Here is a 12158-nt window from a genome sequence, read left to right as displayed (position 1 = left end):
CAAGGCAGGCATAGTGGATATAAAGTGCAGATATGTGATACGTCTATGTCTTTTGGTCATTTCTTCAGCTTTCTCCATGGCCCGCCGGCTTTGAAGGGGTTAACCGCTGCGAGCTCCTGTCCACCTTGCCGGCTATTGTGGCGAGTTCTCCATTAACCGGTTCGGTGTCCTCCGTATAGGAACCTGCTTCTTGCCGTCTGGTACGGTTCACCCTTTCAGCGCCGCCCGCTCTGCCACTCCTTTCCTGCCTGTGCCCGTCTGCTCTCTGTCTCCCTTTTTCTGGTTTTCGAGTCTCTTTTTTCCGCTCCCGGCCTGTCCCCTTTCCCTCTTGTAACCACAGAAACCTGCCTGCGTTTGTCTGTAGACAGGTCCGACAGGGCGGTGGGCCTTCGAAAAAACTGCTCGCAAGCCCAGCCTTCTGCGGGCCGTGCCAGGCGGACGCCATTTCAGAGCTCCCTGAATCCAGAGCCGTACAAAATGGTGGCACCTCTCCAAGTGCAGCATGGGAGCAGCTGTAGGGAGCCGTCCCCGTGCCCGTTCTGCACAATGCTGTCTGCTAGGCCCCGAACCAGGCAGAATAAGGCGCTCAACCGCTCGCAACGGAGAGGAGAGGATTATTTTACACGAATGTAGCAGAGCTGAGGTGGCAATTTAACCTTTCGTGGCTGCAGTCCTATGTAAAACTATAGATTAGGTGGCGATTTGTGCCAAATGATAAACTCAGCTCTGCTATGTCTGTCCACAAACCATATTACACACACGTGAGTGTCTGGCACGGTTGGAACGCGCAACACGCTCCGATCAGCGCTGCAAAGGCGCCATATTAAAAAAAAAAATTCAATAGCAAAAAAAAAAAAAGGTCTCCCGTCCTGACTCCGCTACAAGTCTCAGCCAATCAGCAGAGCCAAGAGGGGTCACATGACACAATCCCGTGATTGGCAATATGGCGGCTATGGAGCGGGTTCAGTTGGCCGACCTGTGCCCCATCAGCCTGGCACAGCCTTTCCCAGGGCGGACATGGTCCCATGATGGACCTAGCGTCCCTAGCCGTGTTCCCTGTGGGCCATTGCTTACATTCACATCTTGATTGTTTCCAGCTCAAGTCGCATTGCGTCAGACCTGCAGCTGCATGAATTGGTTCCATTCACTTACAGCAAGCAGAATAGACGCAGAACTTTTCAATGTGTGACGACTAAGCTTTATTTTACAGGGCGGACAGATGTTTGGGGTTTGCAGACTGGCAGAGCGAGGCGCTAATATAAAGGCATCCGGGAGCAGAGCGCACCACTTATGTGGGGGAGGGTCACAAGCTGGGGGGGGGGGGGGGTTGTTATTGAGACAGACTGGGGTCAAAGGTGACGAGATCCCAGCTGCAGACAGTCTGGGACTGCAGACAAGGTCAGAAGGCAAGCAGAGGTCAGCGCGGCTGAGCAGACGGCAGCTGATGCCTCACGGGCCACATCAGATAGGAAGTGACCTTTAACCTACTCAGCCTCTGCTATCTGTGTGACGCCGATATGGAGACCCCCCAGGGACTGGCAGCGGACCCTCTGTGTGTGACACAATGCAGAAATGGAAAAGAAAGCCTGTGCCCCACTAGGCATTCCTCCCACACAGTCACGTCAAGGGCTTGTCCGCTGCACAGGGTGGCACAGGACAAAGGGGCGATGGGGTGAGAGATGTGCCGTAACCGCGCAGGACTGCAGACGTATCACAATCCACTATAGTATATAATTCACACCAAGACCTGGCCCCATGACAAAGCCCGGGTAAGATACTACACGGTTACGGCTCATTCAAAACTGAGAAATCAGCGCCGATTCGACAATCACGCAGACTTGCAGTTTGCACCGCTGAGTAGGGATGAGCGAACCTTCGGCATTCATTCGGGCTGTGAAGGAATTCCGGTGTGGATTCCGTTATAATGGAATTCGTAGACAAAATGAAAACGGGCCCTTTCACACGAGCGGATTCCGTGTGGGTAATCCGCTGCGTGAAAGAGAGCCGAGCCCCGTTCCGGACAGCAGAGACACGGAGCAGTACCATGATTGATAATACTCCGATCCTCTCTGTGACCTGTTTACTACAAAATCACGGTGACAACTTTATCTCACTGTGATGTTGTAGTAAAAAGATCACAGAGAGGCGCAGAGCGTTATCAATCATGGTACTGCTCCGCGTCTCTGCTGTCCGGAACGGGGCTCGGCTCTCTTTCACATAGCGGATTACCCGCACGGAATCCGCTCGTGTGAAAGAGCCCTTAAAGAGACGTTCCGCTTTACATTCTGTCATAATAGAAGTCTGTGGGCAGCATAACGGATCCGTCCTGGTTTCCGTTATGCAGGACTTTGTTTTCCCTCCTTCACAACGGAAACCAGGACAGATCCGTTATGCCGCCCATAGACTTCTATTATGACGGAATGCAAAACGTAATCTACGAATTCCGTCATAATGAACTCCATACCGGAATTCCTTCACAGCCCAAACGCCGAACCCGAGCCTGTAAAGTTCGGGTTCGCACATCCCTACCGCCGAGGATCCGTGTGTGGATCAGCCCTATTCAAAGGCGCAGAATCCAACAGGTCAATTTTGTATTAAAACAAGAAGAGGCCACGACCTATGAACCACGCGGCGGGTTCCCATTGAAATATAATAGGAGGCGGAAATCACAACGATTTCCCGGTCACTTTGGTCATCAAAATGCTACTTTTTGGGGTTCTTGTACTAGCAGACATTCTTGGTAGCACACACAGGGCTTTCTTACTCTGCAGTTTTTACCATAGAGTAATCCCCCCCCTCCCCCATAGTCAGAGCAGGGCGCGCCCTACGAGGGTCTGAGACCTCTGGTATCACACGGATAGGCCACCGATTTATTCCCCTGCAGCTCAGGAGACTTGGCATAAAGAAAACTTATTTCCCCCCAAAAAATTGTCTCCTTTTAAATGGGGTTTCCAATCTGGAATCAAATTATAATTAACCATTTTCAAAATCTCTGCTTTCTGTGAGTAAATAGAAACATTCTCATTTACATTCGAAAGCTGTGTATCTTTCCTGTCCGCTTTCTCTCCGTTTTCCACGCAGGTCTCACATCTCTCTGCTGAAGGAAGCGCCAAATTTATGTAGAGGCGCCTAAGTCCGGCAGGCCGTGTGACAGAATTAACTGAACACCAGTCCTCTTGCTAGCGTAAATTAAAGCCATTTTCCACACCAAAAATGATAAATGAGCCGGCCCACCGGCTTTCCTGTGCACGCCTTCTTTGCTCGCCACTTTAGAAAAGTGGCACGAGCGGGAAAATGTCTTAAATTTTACTGCACAAATGAGTGCAACAAAATTTTTAACCACAAAAGGGTTGTAAATAGATTAGTAAATGTCCTCCTGAATGTTTCTATTCCTAGACAGCAAGCAGAGATCCTGGAAGCAGTAGGTGTTACTACACTGACACAGATAATTTCACCCGACCACTGAGAACGAACTCGATGAAAAAGTCTGTAGTCTAGTGATCTAGACCCAGGGAGCTGTGATCCAGCGATCACATGTGATCTATAGTGGCATATGGCAATGTGCAGTTTCCCTGCAGTGCCACCACTGGAGAAATGAAGTATTACACAGTCCCTAGTGAAATCAATAGGCTATCCATGTGATGCTGGGTCCTTTTATAGTCACGCTAGCCTTCAAATGATGGTCCAAGCCCCCTATATTAACTCAGGATTCTACAGTAGGATGAGGGTCCAAACCCCCTCCATTACCTTAGGATTCTCCAGTAGGTTAAGGGTCCAAACCCCCTCCCTTACCTCAGGATTCTACAGTAGGTTGAGGGTCCAAACCCCCTCCATTACCTCAGGATTCTACAGTAGGATGAGGGTCCAAACCCCCTCCATTACCTCAGGATTCTCCAGTAGGTTAAGGGTCCAAACCCCCTCCCTTACCTCAGGATTCTCCAGTAGGTTGAGGGTCTAAACCCCCCATTACCTCAGGATTCTACAGTAGGATGAGGGTCCAATTCCCCTCCATTACCTCAGGATTCTCCAGTAGGTTGAGGGTTCAAACCCCCTCCCTTACCTCAAGATTTTCCATTAGGATGAGGGTCCAAACCCCCTCCATTACCTCAGGATTCACCAGTAAGATGAGGGTCCAAATCCCCTCTGTTACCTCAAGATTCTCCATTAGGATGAGGGTTCAAACCCCCTCCATTACCTCAGGATTCTCCAGTAGGTTGAGGGTCCAAACCCCCTCCGTTACCTCAGAATTCTTCAGTAGGGTGAGGGTCCAAACCCCCTCCATTACCTCAGAATTCTCCAGTAGGGTGATGGTCCAAACGCCCTCCATTACCTCAGAATTCTCCAGTAGGTTGAGGGTCCAAACCCCCTCTGTTACCTCAGGATTCTCCAGTAGGGTAAGGTTCCAAACCCCTTTTATTACCTCAGGATTCTTCAGTAGGGGGAGGGTCCAAACCCCCTCTGTTACCTCAGGATTCTCCAGTAGGGTGAGGGTTCAGCCCCCTCCATTACCTCAGGATTCTCCAGTAGGTTGAGGGTCCAAACCCCCTCTATTACTCAGGATTCTCCAGTAGGGTGAGGGTCCAAACCCCCTCTGTTACCACAGGATTCTCCAGTAGGGTGAGGGTTCAGCCCCCTCCATTACCTCAGGATTCTCCAGTAGGGTGAGGGTCCAAACCCCCTCTGTTACCTCAGGATTCTCCAGTAGGGTGAGGGTCCAAACCCCCCTGTTACCTCAGGATTCTCCAGTAGGGGGAGGGTCCAAACCCCCTCTGTTACCTCAGTATTCTCCAGTAGGGTAAAACAACGATGAGTACGGTTTTAGACCCCGGTTCTGAGGGCAGCAGTTGGTTTTTAACGTCCTGATTTACCAGCCAGATTGGTCATTTTTGGACCAAAATGCAGGTTGCATTCCCCTAATAACAGTGACAGTCCAGAGCGGATACTGCTAGGAGGGATCGAAGGTATCATTACCCTAGGGTGTGAATGCTTTTAGTAACCCACCACACAGAACTAATGTCACCTTCCACAACTGCTACCAATCCAATATAACATCACCTCAAATGTTATTCTGCCCACGATCCAAGTAGATTTTACCCTGACAACCGGAGCTGTCACCTCTTCAGGCCAGAAGTAATCAGTCCTGGGCTAATACTGTTGTAGCGGTACTCCAGACCGCACATTTATACGGCACTACATTTCATACTGGCTTTGACACATCAATTTAATCTTACCTTACCTCACTGTAGGAAGAGGAGATCCGGCTTGAGACATTTGGGATTGCAGACGTTATCTTCCATTATCCCTGAAAACAGAAGACAGGATAAAACTCAGACCATGAACCAGTAATATATTCCACCCGACTGCCGAGTGCAATTCATTATGATGTAGGAGAGCTTTGTGTGTATAGCTTTAAAAATGGTGGCATTAAAGGGATCGTCCATATGTTTCATTAGAGCAATTAAGCATCGATGTAGTCACCGATTGCATACATTACTTATCCTGTACTGATCGTGAGTTACATCCTGTATTATACTCCAGAGCTGCACTCACTATTCTGCTGGTGCAGTCACTGTGTACATACATTACTTATCCTGTACTGATCCTGAGTTACATCCTGTATTATACTCCAGAGCTGTGCTCACTATTCTGCTGGTGCAGTCACTGTGTACATACATTACTTATCCTGTACTGATCCTGAGTTACATCCTGTATTATACTCCAGAGCTGCACTCACTATTCTGCTGGTGCAGTCACTGTGTACATACATTACTTATCCTGTACTGATCCTGAGTTACATCCTGTATTATACTCCAGAGCTGCACTCACTATTCTGCTGGTGCAGTCACTGTGTACATACATTACTTATCCTGTACGGATCCTGAGTTACATCCTGTATTATACTCCAGAGCTGCGCTCACTATTCTGCTGGTGGAGTAACTGTGTACATACATTACTTATCCTCTACTGATCCTGAGTTACATCCTGTATTATACTCCAGAGCTGCACTCACTATTCTGCTGGTGGAGTAACTGTGTACATACATTACTTATCCTGTACTGATCCTGAGTTACATCCTGTATTATACTCCAGAGCTGCACTCACTATTCTGCTGGTGCAGTCACTGTGTACATACATTACTAATCCTGTACTGATCCTGAGTTACATCCTGTATTATACTCCAGAGCTGCACTCACTATTCTGCTGGTGCAGTCACTGTGTACATGCATTACTTCTCCTGTACTGATCCTGAGTTACATCCTGTATTATACTGCAGAGCTGCACTCACTATTCTGCTGGTGCAGTCACTGTGTACATACATTACTTATCCTGTACTGATCCTGAGTTACATTGTGTATTATACTCCAGAGCTGCACTCACTATTCTGCTGGTGGAGTCACTGTGTACATACATTACTTATCCTGTACTGATCCTGAGTTACATCCTGTATTGTACTCCAGAGCTGCACTTACTATTCTGCTGGTGCAGTCACTGTGTACATACATTACTTATCCTGTACTGATCCTGAGTTACATCCTGTATTATACTGCAGAGCTGCACTCACTATTCTGCTGGTGGAGTCACTGTGTACATACATTACTTATCCTGTACTGATCCTGGGTTACATCCTGTATTATACTCCAGAGCTGCACTCACTATTCTGCTGGTGGAGTCACTGTGTACATACATTACTTATCCTGTACTGATCCTGAGTTACATCCTGTATTATACTCCAGAGCTGCACTCACTATTCTGCTGGTGCAGTCATTGTGTACATACATTACTTATCCTGTACTGATCCTCAGTTACATCCTGTATTATACTCCAGAGCTGTACTCACTATTCTGCTGGTGCAGTCACTGTATATATACATTACTTATCCTGTACTGATCCTGAGTTACATCCTGCATTATACTCCAGAGCTGCACTCACTATTCTGCTGGTACAGTCACTGTGTACATACATTACTTATCCTGTACTGATCCTGAGTTCCATCCTGTATTATACTCCAGAGCTGCACTCACTATTCTGCTGGTACAGTCACTGTGTACATACATTACTTATCCTGTACTGATCCTGAGTTACATCCTGTATTATACTCCAGAGCTGCACTCACTATTCTGCTGGTGCAGTCACTGTGTACATACATTACTTATCCTGTACTGATCCAGAGTTACATCCTGTATTATACTCCAGAGCTGCGCTCACTATTCTGCCAGTTGTTACTGGAAACAGTCAACATGCTTGTGGACAGCTCCCTAATGTAGTGCCTTCTGCTAAACTGACTTCTTGGAGAGGTTTTCCTGCAGCAGGTCGCAGTACACTGCTCATGCGGTTGTATAGCCAGTGAACAAGCAGGGAATGCTGGGAGATTTGAGCTCAGCTGATGAATTGTTAATCCAGCCATGGAAATTAATATGTAATGTCATATAATTATGTGGATTCTATACAGTGTATTTTTCATGTGATTCCTGAAATGCTTTGTGCTGCTGTAAGTCATGATAATCCCTGGTTTGAGCCATTGCACAAGTGCAGTAAACTGTAATGTAATGGATTCATAGCAGTTTGGAGCAGATTCCACGTCTCTAGCTGGTGGGCACCCCCTCCCCCACTACTACGGGCAAGGTGTTTCCTGTCGATTTCTCCTGCACTGGACATGATTTACACAGCGCTGAAAAAATTCTTAGAAGGTGAAAGATTTAGGGAGTTTTCAGCAGGGCCCAGGATGTGCCGACATCTACGCATTTTTTGCCCGCTCCATTCACAACCCCCCCCCTCGCCGACAGTATGACAGACATGTACTTTGTCGGGAAGGTCTCCCATGCGCCTTCATGTCTACATCAATTCAACGAGGGGAGGCGTCCCCATCATCTGGACCCCACGATCGCACCTGGACCAATCAGTTCCCCTCGTTACCCCCTCTGCGGAGGCGCCCCGCCAGATTCCGGTAAGCCGTGGGCCGATATCTCGGGTAAAGCACAGTCTTTCCGACTAATAGTTTTTAATATTTTCAAGTGAAGTTTAATATGAAGAACGTCGGTGACCTCAGATCCATCAGGGCGCACGTCCGCCTTTGACTGCAGGGAATTAAAACTAAATGCATTAAGCAATATGATAAATGCACTTTACTTATCTGGGCTAAATCATCATTATGGTAACGCTGCAGGAATCGCAAATGAAGTGGAGGCCTCGGCCTTCAGCTTACCGTAAACCTCATGTCATGTCTGCAGCCCTATCACAGACCCTTTAGATGTAGGTGGGACCATGTGTTTGGGGTCCTCCTGACTCTATCCTCAACAGCAGATATCAGGGGAGATATGGATCGGACAGTTGGATTTCAACCACCCCATCATAAAAATTTTTGCCGCTGTCAGAGGTGCTTTCTCCCCCTCTTCCTTCTAAAACCGTTGTGCTCTTGGGAACCTTCAGTGCAGCAGAAATGTTTTTGTCTCATTCTCCACAATCCCGTCTCTGAGCTCTAAAGGCAGTTCTTTCCTCCTCATGGCTTGGTTTTTGCTCTAATGCAGCTGTGAGACATTTTTGCTATAATGTCAGCTGTGAGACATTATATAGACAGGGCTGAGTCTTTCCAAATCATGTCCAGTCCACTGAATTTACCACAGGTGACTCCAATGAAGGTGTAGAACATCTCAGAGATGATCAAGAGAAATGGAAGGCACCAGAGCTAAATGTCAAGTGTCATAGCTAGGGATGAGCGAATTTCCTATTTTGAAATTCGTTTTCGATTCGGGTTGTGGTATAATGTGAATTGCATTATGGATTCCGTTACCACGGACCATAACTCAATTCTATGACGGAATGCATAACGGAATGCCTTTAGAGGCATTCCGTTATTCATTTTGTCTTAATAGAAGTCTATGGGCTGCATAACAGATCCATCCGGTTTCCGTTATGCTGGAGTCCTCTCCTGCATAACGGAAACCGGAATCCATAACGCAATTCACATTATACCACAAACCGAAAACAAATGTCAAAATATGAAATTCGCTCATCCCTAGTCATACAAAAGGGGCTGAATACTTGTTCATGCCAAATATAAATGTTTCCATTTTGATAAATTTGCAAAAATTTATAAAATTCTACAGTCCCCTATAACAGTGCCTGCTACAGTCCCCTATAACAGTGCCTGCTACAGTCCCCCTATAACAGCGCCTGCTACAGCCCCCCTATAACAGCGCCTGCTACAGCCCCCTATAACAGCGCCCGCTACAGCCCCCCTATAACAGTGCCTGCTACAGACCACATATAACAGCGCCTGCTACAGTTCCCCTATAACAGCGCCTGCTACAGTCCCCCTATAACAGCGCCTGCTACAGTCCCCTATAACAGTGCCTGCTACAGTCCCCTATAACAGTGCCTTCTACAGTCCCCCTATAACAGCGCCTGCTACAGCCCCCCTATAACAGCACCTGCTTCAGTCCCCCTATAACAGCACCTGCTACAGCCCCCCTATAACAGCACCTGCTACAGTCCCCCTATAACAGTGCCTGCTACAGTCCTCCTATAACAGTGCCTGCTACAGTCCCCCTATAACAGCGCCTGCTACAGTCCCCCTATAACAGCGCCTTCTACAGTCCCCCTATAACAGCGCCTGCTACAGTCCCCTTATAACAGTGCCTGCTATTTGCTATAGTCCCCTATAACAGCGCCTGCTACAGTCCCCCTATAACAGCGCCTGCTTTAGTCCTCCTATTACAGTTCCTGTTACAGTCCCCCTATAACAGCGCCTTCTACAGTCCCCCTATAACAGCGCCTGCTACAGTCCCCTTATAACAGTGCCTGCTATTTGCTATAGTCCCCTATAACAGCGCCTGCTACAGTCCCCCTATAACAGCGCCTGCTACAGTCCCCCTATAACAGCGCCTGCTACAGCCCCCTATAACAGCGCCTGCTACAGTCCCCCTATAACAGCGCCTGCTACAGTCCCCCTATAACAGCGCCTGCTACAGTCCCCCTATAACAGCGCCTGCTACAGCCCCCCTATAACAGTGCCTGCTACAGTCCCCCTATAACAGTGCCTACCACAGTCCCCCTATAACAGTGCCTGCTACAGTCCCCCTATAACAGTGCCTGCTACAGTCCCCTTATAACAGTGCCTGCTACAGTCCCCCTATAACAGTGCCTGCCACAGTCCCCTATAACAGCGCCTGCTACAGTCCCCCTATAACAGCGCCTGCTACTGCCCCCCTATAACAGCGCCTGTTACAGTCCCCCCATAACAGTGCCTGCCACAGTCCCCCTATAACAGCACCTGCTACAGTCCCCCTATAACAGCGCCTGCTACAGTCCCCCTATAACAGCGCCTGCTACAGACCCCCTATAACAGCGCCTGCTACAGTCCCCCTATAACAGCGCCTGCTACAGTCCCCCTATAACAGCGCCTGCTACAGCCCCCCTATAACAGTGCCTGCTACAGTCCCCCTATAACAGTGCCTACCACAGTCCCCCTATAACAGTGCCTGCTACAGTCCCCCTATAACAGTGCCTGCTACAGTCCCCTTATAACAGTGCCTGCTACAGTCCCCCTATAACAGTGCCTGCCACAGTCCCCTATAACAGCGCCTGCTACAGTCCCCCTATAACAGCGCCTGCTACTGCCCCCCTATAACAGCGCCTGTTACAGTCCCCCCATAACAGTGCCTGCCACAGTCCCCCTATAACAGCACCTGCTACAGTCCCCCTATAACAGCGCCTGCTACAGTCCCCCTATAACAGTGCCTGCTATAGTCCCCCTATAACAGCGCCTGCTACAGTCCCCCTATAACAGTGCCTACCACAGTCCCCCTATAACAGTGCCTGCTACAGTCCCCCTATAACAGTGCCTGCTACAGTCCCCTTATAACAGTGCCTACCACAGTCCCCCTATAACAGCGCCTGCTACAGTCCCCCTATAACAGTGCCTACCACAGTCCCCCTATAACAGTGCCTGCCACAGTCCCCCTATAACAGCACCTGCTACAGTCCCCCTATAACAGCGCCTGCTACAGCCCCCCTATAACAGTGCCTGCTACAGTCCCCCTATAACAGTGCCTGCTACAGTCCCCCTATAACAGTGCCTGCTACAGTCCCCCTATAACAGTGCCTGCCACAGTCCCCTATAACAGCGCCTGCTACAGTCCCCCTATAACAGCGCCTGCTACAGCCCCCCTATAACAGCGCCTGTTACAGTCCCCCCATAACAGTGCCTGCCACAGTCCCCCTATAATACTGTCCACTACACTGCACCTATAACAGTCCAGTTACATCAGTACCAGCCACAGTCCCCCCTATAACAGTGCCTGCTTTAGTCCTATTATAGTTCCTGTTACAGTCCCCCCTATAACAGTGCCTGCCACAGTCCCCCTATAACAGTGCCTGCTTTAGTCCTCCTATTACAGTTCCTGTTACAGTCCCCCTATAATAGTACCTGCTACAGCCCCTTATAATACTGTCCACTACACTGCACCTATAACAGTCCAGTTACATCAGTACCAGCCACAGTGCCCCCTAACAGTGCTGCTACACTGATAGTACCTATCTATCTGCCTTTAATGTTGATTTACTTGTGTGGGTGTGAACTCCTAGGTCCTTATGATGCTGTGAGTTCAGGTGACCCGCGGTCGGCTTGGGACACTTTACTGGAATAAGGCCCAAAAAAATGTTCCCCTAATTCGCTCTTGTGTTACTGGCTTTAGAAACAGGAGTTTCTGACAACGTGACACAACGACTTTTTTATTCTTTTTTTAAATTGGAGGAAAGGAAGGTTTGTCCGCGTCGCGTTTAGTTATATCGCCAGACAACAAAGCCGATGTTCACACCAGGAGGAGAACGTTACACCATCTTGGTTTCCTCTCACCTCTGGACATCGTCATCCCGCACGGACAGATTTAACACGTCCATGTTATCTAGGGTGGAAATTCTGCCCGTCCTTTCCACCCTCTTCCTGACGACTATTTGTCTTCCCATAAATACTCCATGGCGGCCCGGGCTGGTAATGATACCAGCTTCCTGCACAGCGGGTGAGATGCCGTAATGGTCTATGAAGTCCTCCGATTCTGCCGCAGCTGGAAGAAGCGTCCAAGGCACCGCTGCTCAGCCCCTTATTTAATCCCAGCTTCTATCTAATGTCCGCTAGGAATCTCAATGAGCAAAAGCAGCAT

At 48.7% G+C, this 12158-nt stretch overlaps 1 protein-coding gene across 7 annotated transcripts in view; it reads right to left on the bottom strand.

The window, feature by feature from the left end:
* The window catches only part of LOC122929149 (protein BTG3-like), a 134835-nt gene that overhangs the window by 103886 nt on the left and 18791 nt on the right, over window positions 1-12158 (bottom strand). For 5 of the 7 annotated variants that reach the window (XM_044282651.1, XM_044282645.1, XM_044282648.1 and 2 more), the window contains exon 2: window positions 5237-5302. The gene's annotated coding sequence lies outside the window, so the exon portion shown is untranslated. Of the gene's footprint in view, window positions 1-5231; window positions 5303-12158 lie in introns of all 7 variants that reach the window. The other 2 variants (XM_044282647.1, XM_044282649.1) reach the window with 1 other exon arrangement.

Source organism: Bufo gargarizans, chromosome 2 (genome assembly GCF_014858855.1).
Source record: "Bufo gargarizans isolate SCDJY-AF-19 chromosome 2, ASM1485885v1, whole genome shotgun sequence".
Classification (NCBI taxonomy): domain Eukaryota; kingdom Metazoa; phylum Chordata; class Amphibia; order Anura; family Bufonidae; genus Bufo; species Bufo gargarizans.
Note: the sequence above shows the minus strand (reverse complement) of the source record. Positions and strands in the feature narration are given on the sequence as shown.